At 57.0% G+C, this 10,083-nt stretch overlaps 1 long non-coding RNA gene across 1 annotated transcript; it reads left to right on the forward strand.

The window, feature by feature from the left end:
* The first annotated feature begins 306 nt into the window (after nt 1-306).
* LOC131488294 (uncharacterized) lies at nt 307-3,068 on the forward strand. Its single transcript, XR_009250149.1, has 3 exons — nt 307-672; nt 1,049-1,140; nt 1,276-3,068. It is a non-coding gene; the product is annotated as an uncharacterized LOC131488294 (long non-coding RNA).
* The last annotated feature ends 7,015 nt before the right edge of the window (nt 3,069-10,083 follow it).

Genomic DNA, 10,083 nt, shown 5'->3' on the forward strand with positions numbered 1-10,083 from the left:
GTTTCTTCCCCGGGGCTCCCACCCACCGCTTCCAGCACGCGTCTCTGCCGCCACGAGGCCAGGAGCGGACGCTCCGTCCGGGAGAGGCTCGCAGCCGCGACATTCTGCCCGCCCGGCTGCCTGTGCTGAGGGCTGGAGGCCACGGGGACGAGCCATTCTCGCTTGCTTAGATGAGGCTTGGCACCTGGACCCCCGGAGCCAACCCCCCCCGGGCACGACCTCGAGTCCTAGACGTGAGGCGGGTCAGAGAGCACGCCCGGGTCTGGGCTGGAGAGGCGTGTGGCCGGGAAGGGGTGGGGGGGGGGGACCCACGTTAGGTCCCGCAGCTGTGCCTCTGCTCTCCAGCCCTCACCAGCCTGGCGTTAACATTCTTCCGCGCCTTGGCCAGTGCGCTAAGAGCAAAATGGCACTTTTGCCGTCTATGCGGGACGTTGCATTTCTTTGATCGTTGACAAAATTCAACGTTCTGTTACCTTGTGTTTATGGACCCTATTTTCCTTTGATGAATTACCCAACTGTATCCTTAGCCCACTCTTCCATTAATGTGTTTTTTTTCTTGTTGATTTACAAGAACTCTTTGTATATTATGGATAGGAAGAAGAGGCAGAGTGGATTCACGGATTTGTTCTCTTTTCTGGGGAGAGTAAATGGAAATGTCACCCCTTTCTCAAGGTCAGCTGATGTTTGACATTCCTATTGCCTTTTCCTCCCCCACTCAGCTTTACACTTTTCTTTGCATTTCACAGCTGCCCGGGCACAGCTGCCCCTATGGGGGGCTACATAAAGCCCCAAGGAGAGCTTGATCTTGGAGCAAAAGACCCCAGTGTAACAGCCTTTATGCAAGAAAGGATGTCTGAGTTTGTGCTCTCTGGATGCTTTCTCTGGCCAGCAGATGATAGGGAAGGACCGAACCCCAACCATCCCCTCCCCAACACGCACAGCCCCTGGCCCCGACGAAACACGCAGTCGCTTCTTTGGGGACAAGCAGATTTTTCAAACAAAGTTTGCCAAATAGGCACATTTTGTTGTGTTTTTTTTCCCCCTCCAGGGCAGATGCAAACGGTCTTTTCAAATCGGTTTGGAGGAAAATAAATGAGCCCATGCTGGGGCTTCAATAAATCTTTGCGTAAAGCCACAAGGGTGAGTTTGGGGCCCGATGAAGGGCCCAGTGTGTGGCTTATGAATGATGCCCAGTGATGGCTCCCCGCCCCCGCCTTCCTCTCTTCCCCTCCTCCGTCCCCCGACCCAATTTAAAATTGGACATTAACGTTTTAGGACAAAGGGAGCTTTGGGCATTTCTCCCCCTCCTGGAGGGTCTCCCGGTGAAATATTTGTCGTGGCCGTGCTCCGCGTGTGACCGGGGTCCGTGTCTCTGAGCCAGGACCTGTCTCCAGGAGGCGATCTGTGTGCTGACCTTCTGCCCAGCGGCTCGAGGACCCCCACCCCGGCTGCAGGCGACTCTGGTCCCCCAAGGAGGATCATCTCTCCTGGCCTCCCTGCTGGGGACCGGAGGTTGGTGGCAGCAGCGTGGCTCGTCGCCTCCTGGCCTGTCTCCCCGTGCTGTCCCCACCCACCGGCCAAATGGTGGCCTGGTCTCTATCTGCACTCTTCTCCCTCTGTCTCCCTGACACTCTATACATCCAGTGTCCCAGCCCCCAGCACGTTGCCCAGGCGGCTTGGCACCTGGGGTGACCTTCACCTACCAGACCCCCCTGGAGGAGCCTTGCTCTCCCGTGAGGGATGACCCCCGAGGCTCCTCGACGCCGTGATGCCCGCCTTGATTTCCCTTCCTGATGCAGCGGACCTCCATTCTTTCTAGGCGGTGGGCATGTTGTGGACACTTGCCCTTCCCTGTGATTTCCACTTGGCACCTCTCTGGCGTTTTCACGGGTTCCTCCACTCTGGGTCTGTCTGATTCCTTTCTTAGAGGGAGGTCGGGAGTAACAGGCCGGGCTGAGCGTGGCACGTGTGCGCTCCATGGGCCACGGGGACCCGTGGAGCCGGAGGCGACAGCATCCGTGGGCCAGGAGGGGGCCTCAGCGCCCAGCGGGAGAGGAGAGTCCCTCCCTGACTCCAGGATGCATGGAGTGGACCACTTGTCCACCCCTGCCTGGCCGTCTGGACTGGGGTAATCGTGTCCCTCCCCCCCCCCCCCCCCACAAATTCATACCCACCGCATCTCAGAACGTGAACTTATTTGGAAGTAGGGTCTTTGCCGCAGATGTAATTAAAGTCCGGGTCTTGAGACGAGATCATCGTGGCTTAGGGAGGGCCCCAAATCCAACGAGTGTCTTTATAAAGGACAGAGGTGAAGACCCACGCACACACAGAGACCACCTGAGATCGGGGCAGAGATGTGAGCGATGCGGCCGCAGCCCGGGGATGTCCGGAGCCCCCAGAAGTTGTAGGGCACGGGAAGGACCCTCCCCGAGAGCATCCGGAGGGCGCGGGGCCCTGCCCACCCTTGATTTCAGATCTCTGGCCTCCGGACCGTCAGAGAATCAGTCTCTATTGTTTTAAGCAACCAGGTGTGGGGTTCTTTGTTACCGCAGCCCCGCGACACTCAGAGGACATCCGTTGCCAACAGGACTGAAGGAAATGGGCGGAGATTTCCTCAGTTTGCGGTCTCTGAGAGGGTCGGCCTGCCGTCCCATTGCTGCTGTCCACACCACCGTGCTGGCTGAGACCAGATTGCCACGGGCTCCGCCCTCTCCCACCCCACAGCCGCCCTCCCTCACAGACAGGGGCCGCTGCGACCTCTTCCACGGGCAGGGAAACTGACGCTCAGAGAGGCTGGGGAAGAGCCACAGCTATGGCGCTTGGCCACTGGGTTGGCTCCAGTTCATGGCCTCTGCCCCCGGTGACTTACTCCGGGCCCTTGAGCGCCACTCGATCCACAGCCGACCCTCATCATCTGTTCCTGGGGCTGCGAACAGCACTTGTAGCCACGGAACCCTCAGGGTGGGAGCCCACGGACTTTCCAGAACGTCTGCCCGAAGCAGGGAGGATTCACTGAATGAAGGGATCCCTGATGATGAACTGATGAATGAAGCCGGTCTGGCGGGCTCCAGGGGGTTCCGCACGTGGATATACTTGAAAAACAAACACAAAATTGAGGCCACGGTGTGTTTATCATTCAATAGACTTCTGGTTTCTTGTTTCATTTTGTTTTTGTTTTTGTTTTTAGTAAAGATGCCATGATTACTGTGTTCCCATTACCTGACCTAGTCCCTTAAACGTGACTCTTGATGGATGTAATTTCTTCTGGAAGCAGGACTTGGACGCATGGTGGATGGGAGGGAGGGCACCAGGGCCGGGGGGACAGTGTGAACGGAGGCCTGACCAAGGGAACTTCTCCAGGATCGCTGGAGTAGGGTATAATGGGGGTGGTGGGCAAGGGGTTTTGGGGGTTCAGTTTCAGGCTCAGTTTCAGGGCTTTGTCTGAAGGAGGTCTGTAGATTTTGTTTTGTGGATCTTGGGGGTCCATGAAGGTTTTGGGCGGGACAGTGATGTGATTCATTCTGGCCCAGGGGAGGACGAACCCAAACGCGGGTATTAGAAGTGGGACTTTGGGGCGCCCGGGGGGCTCAGTCGGTTGAGCGGCCGACTTCGGCTCAGGTCATGATCTCGCGGTCCGTGAGTTCGAGCCCCGCGTCGGGCTCTGTGCCGACAGCTCAGAGCCCGGAGCCTGCTTCGGATTCTGTGCCTCCCTCTCTCTCTCTGCCTCTCCCTTGCTTACACTCTGTCTCTCAAAAATAAATAAACATCAAAAAATGTTTTTAAAAAAGGAAGCGGGACCTCAGGTAGGGGCTATCGTTGTGTAGGTGTTGGTGGACCAGGCTTCAAGCTTGTGAGTTACTAAGTTACTGACTGATGGGTCAGCCAACCACTCCATCAACTCCTTCTTCCCTCCTCCCTCCCAAGAAGCATGGGTCTTGTTCTCTTCTTTAGCATATTCCCTCTGGGGAGTGGACAGCTCACCCTGTTTCCTGGGAATGCTCCTTGGTGATGCAGACCCCTTCCGTCCACAGACGGTCAACATCTGGAAGTGTTCTCAGAATACAGGGCGAGCCAAGATTTGGCTTTGGGGTCTTTCTGAGAGTCCCTGTGCGTCTTGGAACAGACTGTGATATCAGGAGACACAGCTGGGGGCCACCAATCCCATGGCCCTGCTCACTCCAAGCCTGACTCCATCACCTTAATCAGAAGTATCAGCCTTGGCTGGGAACTTCAAGAACTTTCTCCATTTGGGGGTTTCTTCACCCAGAGAAGGGGCTTCCAGGTTTAGCACGTGATGGCGGTTTCCCTCCAGGGGGACACTATTGCAGTTGACATGGCCAAGGGTGGGAGCTGCTATGATCCTCATTTACATGTGGGAAAACCAAGACTCGGACAAGCCACCTTAAAAGGGAAGGGAGCCAGGATTCAGACACTGGCCCATGTACCCCAGAGCTGGTAGGCTTTCTTGCCAAGCCATTAGGAGACAGCTTATGTCTCCTGGCTGGGAGCCACCTCCCAGCCTCCCCAGTGCATCTGACACAAAGGTTCCTCTCAGCATGTCTGGCTGGTTTTCTAGCTGTAACCTGCCTAGGATCCCATATTGTTTGTTGGACCCATTGCCAGTGCAGAGGTGGGTGAGCCATAGCAGCAGAAGGAATCTGGGCTCCACCACATGTCCACCCATCCATTAGTCCATCCGTTTGTCTCCCACCTACCCACATTCCCGCCCATCCATCCATCCATCCACCCACATGCCCATCAGTTTATCCATCCATCCACCCATCCACATGCCCATGCATCCATCCATCTATTCATCTACCCACCTACCCACATGCCCATCCATCCATCCACCCACATGCCCATCCATTTATCCATTCATCTATCCATCCATCCATCCATCCATCCATCCATCCATCCACATGCCCATCCACCCATCCATCCATCCACATGCCCATCCATTCATCTATCCAACCATCCATCCATCCATCCATCCATCCATCCATCCACATGCCCATCCACCCATCCATCCATCCACATGCCCATCCATTCATCTATCTATCCATCCATCCATCCATCCATCCACCCACATGCCCATCCATCCATCCATCCATCCATCCATCCATCCACATGCCCATCCATTCATCTATCCATCCATCCATCCATCCATCCATCCACCCACATGCCCATCCATCCATTCATCTATCCATCCACCTACCCACATGTTCATCCATTTATCCATCCATCCATCCATCCATCCATCCATGCATCCACCTCCCTCATCTATTTGTTGAGCATCTACATGTGCCAGGTCCATTCGCCTTCAAATCTGAGAGGGGGATTTTCCTAGAGAAGATATAAGAACACGTGCGGAGAACATCCATCACTGTGTTCCCCGATTCTGGTTGTGTAAACACTGACAGAATGAACTGGTGCACAGACAGGCCTTCTTGTGTCCTGCTTCCCATCATTCCACCCTTTATACTGTGGCCCTTTCTGTGAAAGCTGGCTGAGTGCAGGTGGGTCCCGACAGCACCTCCCCTTGGCCGCCCTCAGGTCGGTCCTTTCTCCTCTGGGCTTCTCTGCTGGGCTGTCTTTGCTGCTCAGTCACCTGACTCACCCACAGGCCTAGCAAGGTGAAGGAGTTAACCCCTCTGTAGCCTCCCTTGACCATGGGGGATGGGAGCCGGTGGGTATAGCCTCCCCTCCCCCATCCTTTGGCGTTGTGTGTGAGGCGCACTCTGCGTGCTTTTCAGGGGTCCCTGGCTGGGGATGGACCACAGATTGCTTCAGCCTCCTGCCCTTTCTTACTCTCCCTGGTCCCTCTTTCTGGGCCTGATCCCCAAAATGTGCCACCTGCACATCCCCCGTTCTCAGGCTCAGGCAGATCCCAAAGCAGTGTTGGGGTTCTGCCAGCTTAGAGCAGCTAGGGTTCCAGGCCAGGAAATTGCAATCAATCACCTTGCCTCAGAGGCCCCACATTCATTCATTCGCTCACTCATTCATTCCTCTGGCCATGTTGCAAGTTCCCTCACTGGGACTGTGCCTGCCCTTGTCTGTTCTTGTTGTGGCCGTGCAGGCAGCCGGTGCTGAACATCTCTTGGTGACTTGAGCTAAGGGGACAAATGCCAGAGCCAGACGGACATGGGTTCAACCCTGCTCCCCCACATTGTAGAGGTGAGATCTTGGCGCCTCACCTCTCCGAGGCCTCAGTTTCTCTGTGTGCAAAATGGACATAAGAACACCTACTTGAGAGGTCCCCGTGGGGATGCCAGATCTCTTACATCAGGCCCAGAGCCTGGCAGCGGGGGGCGGGGGGGGGTTGGTCGGGGCGAGGTACAGGCTGTTGCTAGCGGTGGGAGGCAGAAGCACCTTGGGGCAGAGGGGCTGGGTTTCTGGAACCTGGTACCCCAATGCCTCTGGCCTTCGTCAGCCCGTGAGGCTGCTCGGCACATCCCTTGGCCTTGGGCGTGGCTAAGAAAATCAGCAGCCCACGGTTTGTTGGTAGGAACTCAAAGAAACAAACACCGTGGTCACCGGGAGGGGACGGGGGCCCTCCCTTGCCGGCGGGGCTGTGGGCAACAGGCCCACAGCGGTGATGGAGGGCGTTGGCGGGCGATTAGCCTCGCCCTAGTTGTGCGCGATGCTTCCTTGGGAAAAGTGTCACTTTCATGGGCAGGTCAGCTGGTCATGAAATGAGAACGTTTGAGAGGCTTAAGGAAACCCACCCCGATCTTTGGAAACCTCCGTCTGCCCTCGTTCCAGCCCCAACAGTGTTTCCCCGCTGACGACTCAGAGGTGCAGCCGCCACATTTGTGACTTTCATACCCCCAGAGTCGGATTTAAAGATAAGGGAACTTTCCAGCAGGCAGAATGTCCGACTCTGAGGGCGCGCTAAACTTTGTGTGGTGGCGACGTGCTCCGCGGCCGGAGCACCAGGCGGGTAACTGGGGGTGCCCTCCAGGCCCAGGGAGGGGCCCCTTCTGGTCGAATCATGGGCTCTGACCAGGCATCTTCCCTGGGGGAGTTCTAGGTCTTCAAGGAACAGAACAGACCAGATCATTTTCTTTTACTTTTTATTTATCAAAAAAAAATGTTAATGTTTATTTTTGAAAGAGAGAGAGAGAGACAGAGAGAGAGAGAGAGAGAATCCAAAGCAGGGTCCAGGCTCTGAGCTGTCAGCACAGAGCCCGAGGTAGGGTTCAAACCCATGGACCATGAGATCATGACCTGAGCCAAAGTCAGACACTTAACCCACTGAGCCACCCAGGCGCCCCCTTTTCTCTCTCTCTCTCTCTCTCTTTTTTTTTTTTTTACCTTCGGTTATTTCAGTTGCCTTTCAGTGAAAGCTTCCTCTGTCTCATTTCCTTGTGTTGTCCTTATGTTGTCCCAGGGGTGAGATACCACCAAGCCCCTAATTTGTAGATGGAGAAACTGAGGCTCGCTGGATATGCTGCTCCCGGGGCTCGAACCCAGCACCAAAGCCTTCCTCCCTCCTGCCTGGGCCCTCCTGCCCCTGGCCGGCCAGGTCTGGGGATAGGGCTGGCGGGAGCCCTCCGAGGATGCTGCTTTGTGGGTGGCTGGCCGCCTCCACAGACCTGAACCCTGTCGTTGCTTTCACGAGCCACCTGTGCCTCGCAGCCCTGGTCCTGGTCCTGAGACATCTCACGGTGGGGGTCTGGGCCCCAGGACACCCCATCCTGCACACGGCTCCCTGCCGCCCGGGCTGACCGTGGGGCCCTCCTGCCTGTTGCCAGCCAGCCCAGCCCCGTCCGGCCTGCCTGGGCCAAGCGGTCCATTTGACTGTCCCCATCTGTTTGCCCATGGGGTCCGGCGGGTGCCCTCTGGCCTGGGGCCCGGCTACAGCCTGGGAAGCTCCAACTTCCATCTATGGATCTTTGTTTTAATGTTTTCTGCAACCATGAATGTTGGGCTGTTGAGGGGTCTGTGTGCTAGGCAAGCAAGGGGTCTGTGGTCTGGGGGCAGCAAGAATGGGGGGCTCGGGGCCAGCTGCCCACCCCCCTGGGCTTTTTATACGGGGTTTCCCTGTTTGTACCAGACCTCGGCCTGCACCCCATCCCCCGTCTGGCTCGTAGTAGGTGCCCCACGCATGACTGCCCGCAAGTGCCCACTAGCTGACCCAGACCTTGATTCTGCAGATGGAAGGGAGGGATCAGGGAAGGAAGGAGTCCCCTGAGATCAGCAGCATGTGGGTGGGCTCCCACGACACCCGCCTGTGTGCCGGGGGCATGAGAATTTCACTTGGGCGGGCGGTGGGGTTGGGGTGCACTGGAGTGGGGTGGGGGGATCCTAAGGGTGGAAGGAGGTGCCGCTGACAGACTCCAGGGTGGCCCCATGCTCCCGGCCTCCTGGTAAACACACCCTGTGTGAGGTCCCCGAGTGTGGGCGGAACCCGTGACCCGCTCTCAACTAACAGAAGATGGCGAAGGTGACAGACGTCCTGTCCCTGACTGGGTCGTGTTCTGTTAGACTCTGGCTGGCTGTCAGACTCGCTCCAGAGACTGCCCATGAAGGTCAATGGGGAAGCTCGCGTGGCGGGGGCTGTGGGCGGCATCCACCCGATGGCCACGAGAGGTCAGGCCCTCCATCCGGCAGCCACGAGGAACTGAATTCTGCCAGCAACCGGAGTGAGCCTGGGAACAGAGTCTTCCCCGGTCGAGCTCCAGATGAGACCACAGCCCAGCAGACACTCTGCTTACAGCCCTGTGTGGCCCTGAGCAGAAGATCCCCCGTGCCTGGATCCTGACGTGGCGATAGGTAACTACTATGGGAAAAGAGTTAGAGAGCTTTGTTGCCTGTGACGTGGCCCAGCGCAGACTGTCCCGCATACGCCGTGGTGACGAGAAGAGAAGAGAGCTCCTGTGCGTGGGGCCTCTGTGCTGGCACAGCTCAGCGTGTGCTCGCTTGTCCTCAGAACGGCCCTGGAAGGTGGGCAGGCACTGCTGCTTCTCCCATTCCACACACGACGAGGTGCAGGCACAGAGAGGTTCGAGAAACCTGCCGACGCTCACGGAGCCAGTAGGTCGAGAGGCGGGATTTGAACCCAGGCCGTTCCTAGGAGCACCACCCAAGCAGCTGCCTGTAGAGAGGGAGACACGGGAGAGGTGGCAGCTGGACAGTGCGGTGGAGGGGCCCCGGGGTGGCAGCCCAGGGGCGGCAGCCCCCCCCCACCCCCGCCCTGCACCTGCACCCTGGCTTTGCTCAGTCGGGAGAGCTCCTGAGCTTCTCCCTTTGAGTTTTCTTATCCTGAAACGGAGGACTTTGGGCTGATGAGCCGGCAGGTTTCTTCCACCTCCAAGATTCTATTCAGCAACTCCAGGGGAGCAGGGATGCCCCGTAGTGCCAGTCCCCCCCCCCCCGCCCCAGCCACCTGCCAGAAGCACCAGGTCCCCTCTCTTCTCCTTTGGCAGAAGGCTCTGCTGACACGAGCCCTCTTTTCTGGGGAACGACGCCCCATTTTCCCCAGAAATCGTGTCACTACCTCACAGGGGGGTAAGTTCTGATAGGCACGGTTCCGAGCTCCTCGCGGGGGAGAGTGAGCGCCTTACGTAGGGGAAGAGAAAGAAGGTTAAGAGTGGAGAAGTCAGAATGTCAAAGACAAAATTCTGCAGGGCAGGGCGGTCCAGCAGAGGTCCAGGTGGCCAGGTGACCCCAAACGGGAGCCGCTCGTGTGATGCCAAGTTTTCCGGTAATCACGGTCAAAGGAGGAAGCACAAACTACTGAAGGGTTTTTTTTCTTAGTAATACATTTCATTTAACTTAATACATCCAAGATGCTATCATTTCAACATGGAATGGATGGAAAGCAATCTTAGTGAGATCTTATTCTCTTTTCTGGCATTTGGTACAGTGGTACTGTCGCAGTTGGTCCTAACCACATCCCAAGTGCTCGGTTGCCCTGGGTGGTCAACGACCACCCCGGAGGACCACACAGCCCTGGAGATAGAGATGGGCTGGAGATCTGCCTGTCCCGCCAGCTGGCTATGCGACCCACGCTCACGGCGTGCCGGGTGCTATTCTAAGAGCTTTACGTGTACTCACTCGCCCAATCTTCGTTCCCACTTT

The sequence above is a fragment of the Neofelis nebulosa genome, chromosome 10 (genome assembly GCF_028018385.1).
Source record: "Neofelis nebulosa isolate mNeoNeb1 chromosome 10, mNeoNeb1.pri, whole genome shotgun sequence".
NCBI lineage: Eukaryota > Metazoa > Chordata > Mammalia > Carnivora > Felidae > Neofelis > Neofelis nebulosa.